This window comes from Globicephala melas, chromosome 16 (assembly GCF_963455315.2).
Source record: "Globicephala melas chromosome 16, mGloMel1.2, whole genome shotgun sequence".
In the NCBI taxonomy this organism is placed as follows: Eukaryota; Metazoa; Chordata; class Mammalia; order Artiodactyla; family Delphinidae; genus Globicephala; species Globicephala melas.
Genome location: NC_083329.1, coordinates 6,482,321 through 6,500,694, shown reverse-complemented (window position 1 = coordinate 6,500,694; position 18,374 = coordinate 6,482,321).

The following is an 18,374-nucleotide window of genomic DNA, read 5'->3' as shown; positions in this document are numbered from 1 at the left end:
CAGATGAGACAGCTGAGGTTCAGAGCAGCTCCTGAGCTGTCCAAGGTCACAGGACTCCTAACACCAACACTCTACCATTGAGCTCTAGGGCCTCCACTCGGCGGCTCTGGGTTGGTGAGGGTCAAATTGCAAGTGAGTGACCCATTAAAGCCTTCAGCGTTTCAGCGCTGTTGGTACCATAAGTGCAATTAAACTGTGCACTGACCAGCCACAAAAAAGCACTGAATGGGGCTTCCCTGGTGGTACAGTGGTTGAGAGTCCGCCTGCCGATGCAGGGGACATGGGTTCGTGCCCCGGTCCAGGAGGATCCCACATGCCGCGGAGCGGCTGGGCCCGTGAGCCATGGCCGCTGAGCCTGCGCGTCCGGAGCCTGTGCTCCGCAACGGGAGAGAGGCCACAACAGTGAGAGGCCCGCGTATCGCAAAAAAAAAAAAAAAAAACAAAAACAAAAACGTACTGAATGCGTATTGTGTAAGAAGCACTCCATGAGCGAGGCTATCTGGAGTTTACAAGAAACATTTTGAGTAAAACATTTGTAATCAGTAAAACCCCAGGGTCTGAGAAGCCTATTTCTTCATCTTTCTGGAGAAATTGAGGCGACTTTAAATTACCCAACAAATTAGTTCATTTTAATGCCAGAATGCATTGAGGGAGGGGGGTTCTGAGGTGAAAGAAAAATAAGTGTAATTGCTTCTTTTTTCAAAATCACATATTACTTTGCTCATTATGAAATAATGAAGCATTATTTAATCCCATTATGAAATAAATGAGATTGAGTAAATAGCACATCTGCATTCATGCAGTGATATAAAGTCAGTAAATGTTTATCCCACTGACATTTAAAAATAGCAGCTCAATTTTTCTTAGTAATGAAATTGTAGGTGTTTTCATTACAAAAATATGTTTTATAAGAAATACAAATATGGCTTTGTTAAATAAACTGTTAGGGGACCTTTCCTACTGAAGTCTTTCCTAGATGGTTGCGTTTTGAAATGTAGATTCACTTCTTCAAAATGAAGCCCATCTGTAGGCAGTGATCAATATCTAACAAAATCATCAGTGAAATGCAAAAAAAAAAAAAAAAGTCAACATGAGAGACTAGGGTTAAGTCCATGAAAGCCCTATTTCCATATGTACACCTGCCCTCTTGTGGTATTCATCTGTATGGTCGCCTACCATGCATTTTTAAGACTTTGAACATGGGTATCTTAACCAATATCCTACGTAGCTGTCTGTCTATACATCTAACTACAGAGCCTCGTCCGTGAATAGCTATTCTTTCCAACAGGCATTTATCAGACATCTCTGCTCGACCTTAGAGCCTGTGAGGCATGCTCACACTTGGTGATCACAATATTGGGGAAAACTTCTAATTACTGGCTTTTCACTATCTTGGTCCAGCTGCTGAGGCTGCATAAAAAATTACCTCAAAACATAATGGTGCAGAACAACCACTCGGTGAGTCAGGAATTCAGGAAGGGGATGGTTTCTCTGGGGTCTTGTGTGGAGACTTAAAAACTGAGGGCTGGAAACATCTGAAGGCTTCCCTACTCGGATCTGGTAGTGGAGGCTGGCTGTAGGTTGGGGGCCTCAGTTTCATCAGCACAGGGCTCTTCATGAGGGCCGGTTTGGGCTTCTTCAGAGCCTAGCGAGTGTCCTAAGAGACAGAGAGAGAGAATGCCAGGCAGAAGCTCTATCCATTTTTATGACCTAGCCTCAGAAGTCAGTGTGATCACCTCCACCATTTCTGTTGGTCACAAGAAGCCAGCCCCGATTCAATCTGGGAGGGGACTACACAGGGCATGAATACAGTGAGGCATGCATCTTTGGGGACAGTCTTGAAGAATGACTGCAAACATTTCAATAACGAACCTACATTGTATTTTATTTTTATGTGAGGTATGACTGTCATCATCTTCTGCCCCTAGTCCTAACATGCTCTCCAGCCAACTGTGGGTCAGCATTTAGGATTGAAGGCCCCTATCCTTCCTGATCAAGTGTCTCTAGAAGAAGGACCAAGGGAGAAGTCCCAATGAGAGTAAATCGTCCCAGGGAAGAAGTGAAATTGTATAGGATTTTGTTCTTGAAGGAAAAAAGGGAGGGCAGGGGAGGGGCTCTAGCACAGATGGGTGGGAGGTGGTCAGGCTCCAGGAAGGGAGGGAATGGGAACTTCTCTCTACTCTCCTCTTCTGAGAAGTCTCCCCCCATGCGGCCCCTGCCCCCATTCCCTACTCCCACCTCCACCTGCACTTTAAGAGGATTTCATCAAGGGCTCTGGGAGAAATACGAATTACTAATACACATTAAAACACACACACCTCAATTTCATTAGTAACCCTGGAAACAGACATTGGAGCAACAATCAGATACCCTGAGAGGAATTTTTTAGGCGGGAAAGGTGTGGTCAGAATGCTTTCTCAATGAGTGCAACCTCATTTAATCTGCAAATTTACTGCTGCCTATAATTATCTGAGTATATCTTCAGTCTTAATTCAGATTTTTTTATTTTTAAAAATATGAGTATTTTTTAATCTTAAAAAATTTCCTAGTACTCAGAAATACCAAGGCCTGGTATTGTGATCCCTACCCACAAGCTTTGCCGGGACGATTCTGTAGCTAGAAGCTCTCTTGGTGCAGCTAGAAGATCTCTTGGTGTAGCTAGAAGATCTCTTGGTGTAGCTAGAAGCTCTCTTGGTGTAGCTAGAAGATCTCTTGGAGATCTCACTCCTGATGGCGAATACTTTCTGTGTTTTTATCAGAAAGGAGACACCCTAGGGGCAGGACTGGGGAGTGAGAGGATCCTGAGAAGATGGCACTGTACTTGGGACCCGAACAACAGACGAACAGGATTTTTCCCAGGATTGCTCCTTCTGATAGGACGTGGGGGAAGCGGTCTAGGTAGACAGAACAGCATGAACCAAGGCTCGGTGGTGTCCGTGAGCGCCATGTGCTTGGGAAGTGACAGGCACTCAAGGCCCAGAGGTGGCAGAGGAAGTGTGTGTTTAGAGGCTGCACGTGGAGGTTGACAGTAGTGGCTGAGGGCTACGGCAGGGAAGTGAACTTGATTCACTGCCTGGAGCCTTGAATGTTTTTCAAGCAAGGGCACCATGCAGTTAGGTGTGTTTTAGAGTAATTACTCTGAGCCCGGTGGCCATGGAGGGGCAAGAGCATATGACGAAAGATGACGACAGGTGAGGGATGGCTGTGCCCCAGTTGTGATGGGAACGGAAAGAAGGAAATTATTCAAGAGACGTTCCTAAGGCAGAAAGACAGGATGCTGGGGGTGAGAGAAGGGAGGGAGGCATCTAGGTCTGGGCTTTGGTGACTAGATAGATGGTGGTGTCTTTAACCAAAATGTGGGGTACAAGGGGGAGGGGAGCTTGAGCTAACATTTGGACTTGCTGAGGTACGTGCTTCTGGGACATGTAAGGAGCCAGCCCAAGCCAGGCCCTGCCTTGGGGCATGTATCTGGTTAAAGTTAAATCATTTCTGCTGGTCTGCATGTTTCCTCCCCACGGGAATGTGCCCTCCCAGAGGGAAGCCACTCTCCTTTTTCTTGAAGCTCCTGTGCCCCTGGAGAGGGTGCAGCCAGTTTTGCTGAATAAATGGTTGTCTACCTAAGTAATTGACCAACAAAATGCATGCAAGTGAGAGGAGGGAGGGGAAGGGAGAGGGCAAAGAGCGGAACTCTAAGGACCATCATTTGAGAAATGGTTGGAAAAAAGGGAAGCCAGTGAAGGTGATGGGGAAAAGCAGAAAGGAGGAGGCAAGAGAGCCAGCCCAGCAAATGTCTCGTCTCCAGCTCTTCCATGTCAGCTGACACAGCAGCAGCCCAGCAGTGAGTCCCTTGGACACAGTCCCTGGATGGAAAGCTGGCATTGACCTGCTCAGCCTGACAGTGTGGGCTGCATTAAGTCAGTGCATGTTCTGTCCACTTTCATGCAGGGTCTGCTCCTTGTAAACAGTCCATGTGAGCAATCCAGCTAGTCTCTCCCAAGCCATTTTCTAAACAGTGGGAAATGACGAGAGATAGGAATTATACACCCGGTTCATTGCCTCATCTTTCCATATCAAAGTGAGGGAGAAAAAGTTTCTTAAATATTATTAATGACCTGATAGAATTCAGTAAGTGGAGAGACGTGATGAAGGATTATTTTCTATTAATGGAGTTACTTTGGACATCTGTAAAAATCAACCGTCCTCCAGATGAAAGCTAAGACGCTCAGTCCTCCGATACTTAATTGAATTTCTTGGTTTTTAGTTGATTCGCTTAACGTTGGAAGCCTCATGTGATGCTCTTTGTTCTGAGGAGTAAGATCTGCTGAACAATTAACTAAATGTTTTACCGATTGATGTCTAATTTTTTGTTGCTGTTGTGAAACGAAAATAGCAGCAGAAAATTTAGAAAACAGGGAAAACAGTCTCCCCAAATCCTGCCCCCATCACAACGTCTCATAGCAATTGTAAATTTCCAGTCTTTTGCCCTAAGCAGATAGTTTTGTAGTTGTAAACACACAGGCACGGCGTACCCTGCTGTTATTTCACTTAACATAATCTGATTCTCTTTTATGAGCAATGAAATTTGATACGAGGTGCTGCTCACACGGTTTTTTAAAAGACTCATTGCAAGGATTGGTGAGTATTTTCTAAGCCCCATCGACTTCAGGGAATCAGGAAATTAAACTTTTTATTTATTGGTCTTTGACTTTCCCATAAATGGACACAGTTCTACCTTGTTTGACTGCATTGTAAAAGCAGGCACTGGCTGAACAAAGGCCATACCGATGAGTAATTAGGCATCAGGCAGAGGCAGGGCAGTGCTTTATGGGGCCATCAGTACTTGCCCAGCTGCTTTCAAGTTTCCGGTTTGCTCCTTGGGCATTAGGTACCTTTAGTTTCTTTGGTTTAAAAAAATTACCTACGTGGGTTTTTTGTTGTTGTTGTTTCTGTCCGAATGTTTAAGAACAATGAACTGATCTTTGTAGTCATTTAAGGGAAAGGGTAAAGGGAGTTCGTTGCATATGTGACTTTTTAAAAGCCACGTTCTGAATCTGATTAATCTTGTGTACACTTGAGTGCTTGGGGACTTAAAATATAGATGGGGTGATTCATTCTGCAGAGCCCAGGAAGGCAGTTTCCAGCTTTCTGGTGTGTCTCTTTCATGCGGAACGGAGGAGGTGGTCTGACCTCAGCACGTTTTTGTGACATCCCTGAGAGACTACGTTGTTATGACATGTTCCTCTGAGAGCCCACTGGGGCTGTTCATCGTAACCAGAGTTCCAGGGGGAAAGCGGTTTCTGCTTTGGGCACTTTTTCTCGTGAAATGTATCTCTTCATATATATTTACTCTAGAGCAAAAAATGTTATCTTCTCTACCTGTGATCACAGCTATTAAATAAATAACTAAAGGGAATCTATTTTCAGAGGAGAAAAATTGGAGAGCTCTTTTCCACCAGTATGACCTCAGTAAAACGTTGTCATCTTTGTAGACCCATCTTTACTTTGTAAAGCAGCTGCGGCAGCTTTGTAAAGCAAAATGATCATTGCCACTTCTAGAACGGAAAATGTCCATTTTGTTAAAATTAAGAAGGTTAAAAAATGCCCAGATCTGCATATACTTGTTTTAGTGGTTGGTGTTTTGAAACACTCCCTCGTTCATTAGTGCAATAAGTGGGTGGTGAAGGTCAGACAGAGAACTAAGTGCTGTGACAAGGTAAAGGTGAAAGGGATGGATGTGAGCCTGTCCCTAAGGCCCTGCAGCCTAGGAGGAAAATGAAGCAGATACTTAACAAAGCAGTGAGCTCAGGGCTGTGAGGGAGCTCAGAGGAGAAAAGAGAAACGTTACCTCCAGCTGGGGGTCGGGGTGGAATGGCCAGGTCTTCCCTTAGCAAGGCAGGATGAGGGGTCAAGACCACATAAGACCCAACACCCACCCAGTGTTCCTCAGTTCTCTAGGAACTAATGCAATCCACTCTTGGTGCAAGAGAATTTAACTAGGGACCCGATTTTGTGAAGATTTAATGGCAAAGAGTCTTGATAACAAGTGGGCACCGCCCCACAGCTCCATGCACCCAGGAGAAGGGACCCAGAGGGGTCACCCTGCCAGCCTTGCCGACTGGCCATTGGAACCTTCCAGGTAGCCAGAGTGCCTACCCGCAGAACTCTCACCCTGCACCTGACACTGTGAAAAACACTTTGCATGCATCCTCTCATGTAATCCTTAATCCTAGGAGGTGAGTTTTATAAGTAGCCCCAATATAAGAATGTGAAAACCATACTTAGGAGTAACTTGCCAGATTCCACAAAGGTAATAAATAACCGAACTGTGTACCGAAACTGCGCTAACCCAGTAAACAAAGACCAGCCTTCATAACTGTCCACTGCAAAGACATTCTGGACGCGCTTTTGGTAGTCCCTTTCAACAATGCCTGTATGCTGGGCGGGTGTGGTGTCTTGGGGTCTGGGGGTACAGCAGAGGGGGGGGTGCATGGTCTTCTTCTGTCCCCAAATGTTGCCATCATCCAGGCCTGAGAACCTTATCATGCCCTGGTGTCATCTCATGCCCCAGCACCCCGCCTACTTTCTCGCATTCCCTCCTGTTTTCCTTGCACACCAGCCAACGCTCCTTCTCTGAGTCATGAATGAGTTTCGGAGCTGGGAGTTCCTTTGCAGCACAGACTGGACCCCAGTTTCCAGGACTCTTTAAATCTCTCTCCTTAGTGATGGGCAGCCTGAACTTCTAGGACACTCAAATATTTACTCCTCATGTTTGCTCAAATATTTTATAAAGGTGATTTGTTAAATGAATAGTCAAATGAGATTCAGTTTTGCTATCTTTCTAAAAGATCCAAATACACGCACAAATACACTTTTCTCAATCCTGTGCTCCAGTTCTATAAATCTCCTCTGCGTGCTGAGCCACCATCTTACCTTGCTTGTGTGCACACACATCGTGTGTACACATGTCCACCACTCATTCCTGTGCGTGCTCAGGTGAGTTCCTCTCATTTCCTCCCATCTTCCATGGCATCCTCAGTCCCCTTCTAGCTTCTCCAAAAGTTCTGCTAGGTTGACGGTGCATTTCCTTGTGTCCCACCAGCAGTTCTCAGCTCTGACTGGCCCTGGAATCACCTGGGGAGCGTTTAAAATATACCAAAGCTGGCTCCCACCCCAGACACCTGACTTAACTGATCTGGGTGGGACCCCAGCCCTGGCACTGCCGAAGCCTCCCCAGGCGACTAACTGGGCGGCCAGCCTCAGGAAGCTTGCCCCCGGCCTTCTCGTGGCTCCATCTCCTCACTTTTGCCTGCAGGAGTGATTTTCAGTCCCCTCCCATCATTTTCTCCCATCTCACTCCAGATCTGCTGAACCCTGTTAGGAAAGCCCAAAGCAGGATCACGGACCCTCTCTAAATCCAGACCACCTCCCAGCTCCGGGGCCTCCTCCAGCTGGTGGCCCCGCCCACCTTCTCCAAGGTCCCACCTGAGGCACCTTCTTCTCAGATGAAGACCCACCCTCCACCTCCGTACGAGGAAGCAGTCACTCCGGAGAGACTCAAGTCCTCCCTCTTCCGCTGAAGGTTTCTCTCATCTCCTCCCCCCACCCACTCACGCCATGTGCCCCTCACCGAGAAGCGGGTCCCCCTTCCAGGAGCACACCCCACCCAATATGCACCAGTAGCCTCAGCTACTCCACCTTCATCCTTAGGCAGCCTAGTGTGTCCACTTCCATTCTCTCCTTTGCCTTGGTCTGTAAGCGCCACTCTTCACTATGTTTAAAAAAATCCTAAAAAAGAAAAATAGGGGGGTTGGAGGGGGAATCTGAATACAGAACCAGATAGATGGTCATGTGGGAAAGACTCAGCCCAACACTGCTGGCCTTGAGGTAGGAGGAAGAGGCCACAAACCAAGGTTCCAGAAGCTGGAAAGGGAAAGGAAATAGGTTCTCCCCTAGGGCCTCCAGGAAGGAGTACAGCCCTGCCTCCACCTTGATTTTTTCCCCTTGAGACCCATTTTGGACTCTGACCTCCAAAACTGTAAGATAATAAATTTGTGTTGTTCTAAGCCAAAAAAATTCCTTCTGCTGAACCTTCCTCCATCAAGCTATCATCCCATCTCCTCCCTCATATCCGGTCCCCATCCTGAGCTGACCCTCCCTGCCCAGCTGTCTGCTGGAGGGCTCTCCCTGGCTCCCCCAGGCACCTTAAATGGAGCCCAGCTGCAACCACACTCATCGCCTTCTACCCCAGCTGGAGCCTTTTTCCATTCCTGAATAGCTCGATTTATTTGAATAGGGGCTAAATGCTGCATGACTTTACCCAAGAGCAAACACTGTAACTTCACATTCCCAACTACAAGGTGGGAAAACAGCAGACCTCATTCCATCTGCCAAATAAACCCTCACTATTACACTATTAACTCTTAATTTCACCTATCATTATACTTTCAGTAAGCAAAGGAATGAAACGCAAATAACTGCTTATATCCATAAGTAATCAAAATGTATTTAGTGCTTTAGTAGTTTGTTTTTCTAATTCTCCTTTTCAAAAATTTTTATGATGATTATTATTTTATTTATTTCATTATTTATTTGGTTGCACCGGGTCTTAGTTGTGACTTGCAGGCTCTTTAGTTGCAGCACTTGGTCTCCTTAGTTGCAGCCATGGGCTCCTTAGTTGTGGCATGCGAGCTCTTAGTTGCAGCATGCATGTGGGATCTAGTTCCCTGACCAGGGATCGAACCCAGACCCCCTGCATTGAGAGCATAGAGTCTTAACCACTGCATCACCAAGGGAGTCCCTCTAATTCTCTTTTAATTAGCAGAGAAAGAATTAAAATCAATTCCTCATCCAGCAGATAAAAAAAAAAAATAGACTCGGCTTTTGCCCTTAAACATATCCAAATTTGAATGTACACAAGATACACAAATTCATAATTTTTCTATAATGTAATATGTAACCAATATTAAACACATTTCTATGACATTTATCTTATCTCCCTGATCACAGCTTAATAAAATTATAATTATGACCTTTCAAAGCATTATTATCACCTGATCGACATTTAATTGGCATTCTTAGCTTGAAATCTTGGCTGTTGCAAGGGGGTTGCAGCATTTTGTCCTCTGACAGATAGTCTAGATTGCATACATTTTGAGCAAGGATGAGTGTGTTGCTGCTCACCCTTGTAGTCCAACACCCAAAGCAGGGGCTTGAAAAATAGTCATTGAATGGTAAGTAAATACATGGGGTGTTCGGGCATGTCGTAACGTGTATTCACAATGGTACCCATGAGAACGTGGCCCAAAAGGAGTGGGACAATTGAGAGAGTGTTTGGGGCAGGGGTGGGGGCAGGGGCATATTAGGAATGAGCTGGAAATCAGCCCTGATTCTGTTGGCCAGCATATGTGCTTTAACCAGAACTATTCTGATTGACTGAAGATGCTGGAGTCTCAGACGGCTGTGCACCAGCAGAGCCAAATCCTTCCTTTAACGCTCTAGAATGTCACAGATATTAGGCATTGGTTTCGATACAAAATACGCTTTGGAGGAACAATAAGATTTCTCCCGTGGGATTATGTTGAGACTTTCCCATCCTCTTTTGGAACCGCAATGACATTTGTTGGAGAAGGATTGGGTATACTACTCACGGCTGGTAACAGTCACAGAAGCTTAGACGAAGGTTATAAACAGAGGGAGAATATTTAAGACAGGTGCAGTGTTTCTCTTTCAGGCCTAAGGAATAGATAGCAATGTGTTCTCGGGCAGAGAAGGCTGTATTCCGCTATGGTCACTTATAACCCTGTGAACAACTGGATGGCACATGGGTAATGGGCGGAGTTGTTCTTCTGGGAACTATGATGGTCCACTACAAACGATGCAGCCCGACCGGTGCTCAGGTGGAGTGGAAATAATGGTCCTTGCGTCTGAACATTCTGGTGCTAGCTTTTATTCAGGCAGGAGGAGGGGTAGAAGAGAAGCAAATGTGATTTGCGCTCCTGTGCCTGTATTACCCGATTTGGGAACTTGCAGATCTGTTTGATTTCAATTGGGAGAGAGAATAAAGCATTTGAAGTTATTTTGGTAACTGTGTGCAGAAATCACACGCTACACCTAACAGATTCAACAATTTCATAGAGCCGTAGTCAAACACATAAGTTACAATTTTATTCATTCCATTTATTCAGTGAGTCAGGCTCTGACAGGGGGTTGATTTGTTGTTTAATATTTGGGAGGATTATTTTGGTGTAGCCGTAATGTGTTTACTTAAATACTGTGTGTTAAATGAGATGTTTTCATTTGTTTTGATAGGTACTTATAAAGGCAATGTACAGCATTTCACACTTACGCAGCCCTTCCGAGTCCGCGCGGCACAAGGATTCCCACAAAAAGTACCCTGTGTGTTTGGGAAGTGGCAGCCTCGTTTCACCCAGAGAAAAGCAAGGATTGAGCAGTGCTGTCAAATCCCAAAGCCCAGAGCCGAGCTGAAGGGGGTCTTCCCCCATCGCTGGCTCAAGACACCACGCTAGGACCAAGGATTGTGGGTGGCAGCAAAGAGCTCAGAGGAGAAAATTTATTCTTCTTGCTTGTTTTATGGTTCTTAGGGTGTTACCATAACAGCATGGATTCTTCCCTGAACTCAGCAGAACATATGGGAAACCTATACTTAGCTTATCATTTCAAACTCTTCCTCCCCCACACCTATCTCCCCCCTCCGAGGCCTCAATATGGTACCAATTCTGTAGGTAAAAAAAAAAAAAAAATGTTGAATTGAGTGAAATGTCTGTTCCCCTTGACCCACGGGCCAGCAGTGATGTGTCCTGAGCTTTGACCGGAGTGACAATTGACCACTAACCTGAAGAGAGGAGATTGTTCACACAATGGTTGTCGTATCAGCCGTGGAAGGGGAAACACAGCCACCACATCTGACTCAAGTGTGGAGCCATCAGAACAGAGATGGCCGTGGCCAAAGACAGCCACAAAATACGCAAAACAAAGAGAGGGCACAGAGCAATCTTTAAAATTAGTCATAAAAGTCAAAACAGACCAAATGAGAGTGTGCTTCTCTGCCTAAAAACAGCGTAAGAGTTGGTCTCATACAGGAAATCATCACTCTGCTCTTTAAACTATCGTGTCTAAGGGTCTTTAGATCTGATTTTTGCAAGTATAAACTAGAAAGAAAAATAGTTATGCACATGCCTAAAACACGCACAGTAATTAACTGAAGCTTCCTGGTTTGAGTCTAGAATGGATACAAGGCAGCATCACTCCAAAATGTTATTGCTAAGCCATCAGCCATTCTTTTACTGTCTAAGTCATTTCTAGGATGGCACAAGGCCAAGTCTAATTCATTAAAACAGAAGAAATCTATAAACACCTGCATGTAACTGATTAGTAAGTTGGGGTTTCTTTAACTGGCTGTTTGTTCCTCTGTTTAAAACAACACACTAAAACAAAGAACCAAGGAGGCAAGTCATTGACATTTTGCCAAGTTTCTTCCTTTTTTTTTTTTGAACATCTTTATTGGAGTATAATTGCTTTACAATGGTGTGTCAGTTTCTGCTGTATAACAAAGTGAATCCCCTATACATAAACATATATCCCCATATCCCCTCCCTCTTGCGTCTCCCTCCCACCCTCCCTATCCCACCCCTCTAGGTGGTCACAAAGCACCGAGCTGATCTCCCTGTGCTATGCAGCTGCTTCCCACTAGCTATCTGTTTTACATTTGGTAGTGTATATATGTCCATGACTCTCTCTCACTTCATCCCAGCTTCCCCTTCCCCTTCCCTGTGTCCTCAAGTCCATTCTCTGACATTTTGCCAAGCTATTAAAGACTTATTTTTGCAAAGTGGGTTATTGTATTTGGGGCATCAACCCCGGAGCCCCTAAGACCAACCTCTTCCTTAAAATGCTGTATCCTTTTGTTCTTGGTTCACTGGACCGAGACCTGTGAGGGCATTGGACGGTGTCATTTATTTTTTTACATAGAAAACAATTAAGTGGAAAAAGACTAGTTCTAAGGGCAAATTATCTAACTTGTGTTTCTAGAGACAGTAAATCTACTCTTTGATCCCAAAGAGTAGAGACTGATCTACCCCATCCTCACTTCCCTGCTTCACATAATCGCAGACTTGGTTCTATATACCTTTTTGGTAATTTTTTAAATTTCATCTCCAGTACGTTGAATTTGGAGTCACTCTTGTTGGAGATTGTTGGTATTTGAGCAGAGAAAGGTGAGCCAAGACAGGGGTTCAGTCAGTGAGGGTTTGTGAGGAGACCTTGGGAAAAGAAAAGGAAATAGAAAGAAACGTACCTGGTGAGTAACAGCAGTCCTGAATGTCAGGGAGTCAGACTGTGACCAGCAGAGAACTTACCCCAGACAGAGCTGACGTCATATAACCCTGTGTGTGGGGATGTGGACTTGAGAGTCAGCTACAGTGCAACTCCCCCCAAATTTTCAAGCATTCAATTATTTCGACCATCTGGATCAGGGATCCAAGAAGCAGCGCTGGACATCAGAAGCGGCTCAGGTATCATAAAATCTGCCTGTGAATAGAATCTGGCATTCTATTAAACCAAACCAAAACAAAAGCAAAGCATCTCTCTGAAACTGGGGACAACAGGGATCACCCACACTTTTCCTCAAAAAAGGAACAGTAAATGGAAACGCCCATGATTTAAGATGTATAATGCGTCGCTGGATAGTCTCTTTATTTTAGTGTGTCATTTAAAAATTTTTATTTAGTGAATATAAAAACACTTTGTAAAGGCTGTGACAGGGTTGGCTATGATTCCACTGTCTCATTTCTATTTTTCTCCTAAGATTGGAAGTTCTTCCACAGTGAATTCTACCAGAGGTGGTGCCGAGGTGAGCCCAGCCCTCCTTCTTAGATGGGAAGTCACCACTGTAACTTCAAAGTCAACACAAAGACTCTAAAATATTTGGTTTGCTAAACATTATGTAGTTTTCAGGGTAAAAAATTGTTATCCACTCGATTGTCCAGATGTGAAATCATATATTACAGAAAAGAAACCAATGTTTAAGGGTTTAAAAATTACTCCCTGCAAATTGTGATTAACATCCACTGAGCCTGCCTTGCACGTGGCACCTGTATGCCACAAGGATGAGGGTGCCCTGAAATGTAACTGAGAGCAGTGAGCACCCTCAAGGGGAGGGACATGACCAGTATGGACAGAGACCTAGTCTTTCAGTGTCAGAAGACAACTTGGAGGACATCCATTCCCAACCCTTTCCTGAAGTGTAGGAGACACTTTTAGGTGGCTGACTGATGCAGCATTCAATAATATTGGCTTACATATTAAGAAATTTTTTTCTTTTTCTACTCCATTCTAAACCTTCTGTTTGAGCTGGGGAGAAAGCCCTGGGTTTGGTGATGGCGTGTCTAAACCTCTTCACACTTACTAACATCTCTTTTCAAAAATCCATGGGCAGGCCTCAGACAAGAAGTTTTGAGGAAGCAATGATGTTTGGGTGGAATTCAATCACTTCGGATTAGGTTTTTTTTTTTCCCTCACTGCATTTACTTTTAGGTTACTTTCTATTTATGAGAAGTGATCTTGATTTTCTATGAGAGGGAAGGGAGGAGTGAAGTGTGCACGTCAGGGATGCTCCAGACTCGGTAACTGCTCCAAGGGTCCTCGTGTGGTGGTAGTGGATTTGGGAAGAGGCAGCATCCAGGGCACGTGGTGCGGTTACTTATAGAGATTATCTGTCAGAGTTGGTCCTCATCACATCTCTGTACCAAGCAGTGAGTTGGATCTGAGTCTGTGCCAAAGCAAAAGGATTGAGAGTGCATGGTTACCTGGGCTGGGGGTCAGGGCAGTGCGCTAGGAAGAGGGCAAGAGATGAACTGGGAACCCTCTCCCAGAAGCAGAGCTGCTGGCCACACCCCAGGCGGTGTGTCCTATCTCTCACCCATCCTCACGCCAACAGTGTGGGAAGAACATACACACTGTTCACATAAAACCAAAAGTCACTAAATGTTTGCCCCACACTAGAAAGGCAAACAGACATAGCAATACCCGAGGCAACAAAATGGAGAAAAATAAGATATTAGAATAAGTAAAATTATTATCAGACAGAAGTAAACATGGCATCCATAAGTAAGAGCCAAATAGAGACCTTGAAGTTTAAACTGTTGTTTGGTTATAGGACAATCTTAGTACACTGGCTAAATAGCAGAATGGGTCACTGAAGAGCCAATTAGTAAACGGGAAGACAAAGTTTAGAGGCTCTTCCAGAATTCAGTGCAAATAGACAAGCAGATAGAAAATAAAAAGGAATACTGGAGAGTCAAGGAAGAGAGATCCAGATATTTCAATATCCGTCTAAGAAGCATTCTAGAATAAAAAGGAGAAAATGGAAGTAAGAAAATAAAGAAATAATTGAAGAAAATTTTCTATAACAAAAAAAACCCCCTCAAAATCATAAAATTAAAAACCCGAGGATCCTAAAAGTGAAATATCCCACCCAGTTTCCAAGTATATATATCATGTAAATGTTAGACTTGATTAGCCAATCAACAAGCTAACTATAATCTATATATATTTTGTAGCCAGAAAAGGAGGCTACACACATAAAAATATAAACACACACACGTGCACACACATGTGCACATGCATGTAAAGCTGGTAAAATTTGAATAAGATCTGTGGATTGTACCAACATCAATCTCCTGGTTGTGATATTTGTGGTAGGTAGGATTCTAAGATGACCCTGTTGACTCTCACTTTTGTGATCCCCTGGCTCACTTTTGTAATCCCCTGGCTGTGAGTGTGGGCAGAACCTGTGAATATAATGCAATATAATTCCCATACTTAAGTTATATAGAAAAAGGGATTTTCCATATATAATTAAGGCCCCAAGTCCATTGACCTTAAGTCATGGAGTTTGCATTTCTGCCACGTGACGTTAAAGAGAGCACAAACAGTCATCAAACCCTGAACCTGCCCCGCTGTGATCTTGGACTTCTCAACCTCCAGAATTGTAAGAAATAAATGTTTATTGTTAATAAGCAAATAAACAAAAAAACATACGGAGATTATCCTGTGTGGGTCAGATCTAGTCATGTGATCCCTTAAAAACAGACTGGACTCTTCCTGGTGAGAGAGGTCACAAAATGTGAGAGGGATTTGAACTCCATCACTGGCTTTGGAGCTGGAGGAGGCCATGTAGCAAGGAAAACAGCAACTTCTAGGAGCTAAGAATGGCCACTGGCTGATAGCTAGCAAGTGAGCAGGGATCTCAGTCCTACAACCACAAGGAACTGAATTCTGCCACAACCACGTAGGTTGAATTAGGACCCTGGAGCACAGGTGAAAGTGCAGTACAGTCAACCCTTGGTTTTAGCTTGTGAGACTGAGCAGAGAATCCAGCCACAAGTGCCCAGACTTATGATCTACAGAACAGGGAACTAGTAAATGGGTGTTGTTTTAAGCCACTAAGTTTATGGTAATTTGCTGCACAGCAATAGAAAATTAATACACCCATTTACTATACTTATGCCAGATGTTATCATCAGGGAAAAGTGGGTGAAAGAGACACAGAATTTCTCTATACTATTTTTTTTTTACAATTTTCTATGAATCTATAATTATTTCAAATAAAAAAGGTTTTAAAATGGAAGATTGCACATTCTTTTCAAATACATGTAGAACAGTTACAAAAACTGACCATGTGTTAAGCCACAAGAACATTTAAAAGTTTTCAGTAAGCAGAAATCATACAGGTCTTAATCACTGACCACAATGCAAAAATTAAGCAATTAATAAAATGTGGGCAATGAAAAAAACAAAGAAAAAATAAATTAGAAAACACACTGCTTAATAATTCTTGGATTAAAAAAGAAAACAATTACAAGCTACTTAAACAATCATGAGAGGCCCATGATGTAGCTACACAGTGGCATTTGAAAGAAACAGCCTTACCTGCATTTACAAGAAAACAGGAAAGTCTGCAAAGAATTGTGTTATGCTTTCACCTTGAGAAGCTAGAAAAAAATCAAAATAAGCCCAAGAACAGAATTAGTAAACATGAAAGCATAAATTATCAAGATCAAAAGCAAACAGCAGCAACAAAAATGTAGTTTTGGTGAACAAAGATATGTGAGCAACATTCAGCATGTCAAAGGACGGGATGTAACTTTAAAGCATTAAAAAGAATATATTAAAACATCCAAAATTTTAAAATCCATATAAAACAGATGACTTCCTCAAAAACTAAAAATGTCCAAAATTAGGGAAAAAAGAAATAGAAACACCATATAGACCAATCTCCATGAAGTATATTGAAAATATTTTCAAAGATCCACACCTGGGGCTTCCCTGGTGGCGCAGTGGTTAAGAATCTGCCTGCCAATGCAGGGGATGTGGGTTCGAGCCCTGGTCCAGGAAGATGCCACATGCCGTGGAGCAACTAAGCCTGTGCACCACAACTACTGAGCCTGCCCTCTAGAGACCGTGTGCCACAACTACGGAGTCCGCGTGCCACAACTACTGAAGCCCACGTGCCTAGAGCCCACGCTCCACAAGAGAAGCCAATGCAATGAGAAGCCCGTGCACCGCAACGAAGAGTAGCCCCTGTTTGCTGCAACTAGAGAAAGCCCGCGTGCAGCAAGGAAGACCCAACGCAGCCAAAAATAAAATAAATAAAATAAAATAAATTTAAAAAAAAAAAGATCCGCACCTGTAAACAACGACAGGTCCAAGAGACTTCATGGAAATGGCAAATTCTATGGACATTTGCAATTTATATAAGCAGTGTCAGAGCATAGTAAAAATACATTTTAAAATCCTAAATAAAATATTTGCATATGAAGTCCTGAATTTATCAAAAGAACATTACATCATAAGCAACTAGAGTTTGTCTTAAGAAAGCTAAAAAGGCTCAACGTTAGAAAATCCATTAATATGTTATTACATTAACAGATTAATATAGAAAATTTATGTGATCATCTCAATAAATGCCAAAATACCATTTGCTATAATGTCACCTGTTACATGAACAATAAGAACTACAACAAAACTCTTCAAATTATTTAATAATCTCAAAAAAAGGAAGTCCTAAGTAAGACATGATATCCAGAAGCCATTAAGTAGGAGACTCATACATTTTACTACATTATAATATATGCTGGGCTAAAATATGGTATACACCACACCAATGCAAGATGCTAATAACAGGAGAAACTGGGGGCAGTGAGAATGTGGGGAGAGTGGGTATATGAGAACCGTCTGCTTTCTGTTCAATTTTTTATAAAGCTAAAAGTGTTCTAAGAAATAAAGTCTATTAACATAAAATATATATGTATATGTATGTATATGTACCTATATCAACAAAGAGGAACAAACAACAACAAACTACAGAAAACACTTGTAACGCATCTATCTCATATTTTGTTAGTGAAATTGTAAGCTGAAGCATGGCCTCTTTTAGAAACTTTGAATTAAAATTAAAAATCCACATGCTCTTTAGTTGAACAAGTTTATTTTTATGAGTTTAACATCTAGAAATACTCATAGATGAATACAAATGTTTACCTATAAATGTGTTTATTCCAGATTGTTTATAGTAGGAAGAGACTGAAAACTGCCTAAATGGCCATCAGAAGATTCTAGGGACTATGACATATCCATGAAATGAAATACCAGGCAGTCATGTTTTTGAAAAAGAAGTAGATTTATAAGCACTGATATGGAATGACATATTCAAAAGTGTAGTTGGTAGTGCTGTGGCAGAAAGCAACAGTGGCATGGAACAATTGGTGCTTGTTAAGGGTGTGTGTGTGAGAGAGAGACAGAGACAGAGACAGAGACAGAGACAGGGAGAATCCATGCAGAGCCTACCTAGAGAAGGATGCACATAAAAAAATGTCAACAGGCAGATGAATGGATAAAGAAGATGTGGTTCATATATACAATGGAATATTACTCAACATAAAAAAGAATGAAATAATGTCATTTGCAGCAACACAGATGGACCTAGAGATTATCATACTAAATTAAGTAAGTCAGGCAAAGACAAATACCATATAATATCACTAATATGTGGAATCTAAAAAAATGATACAAATGAACTTATTTACAAAACAGAAACATAGACATGGAAAACAAACTTATGGTTATCAAAGTGAGGGAGGGATAAATTAGTAGTTTAAGATTAGCAGATACAAACTACCATATATAAAAAGCTAAATGACAAGGTCCTACTGTATAGCACAGGGAAATATATTCCATATCTTGTAATAAACTATAATAGAAAAGAATATGAAAAAGAATATACATATAAATTTACATATGACTGAATCACTTTGCTGTACATCAGAAACTAACACAACACTGTAAATCAACTATAC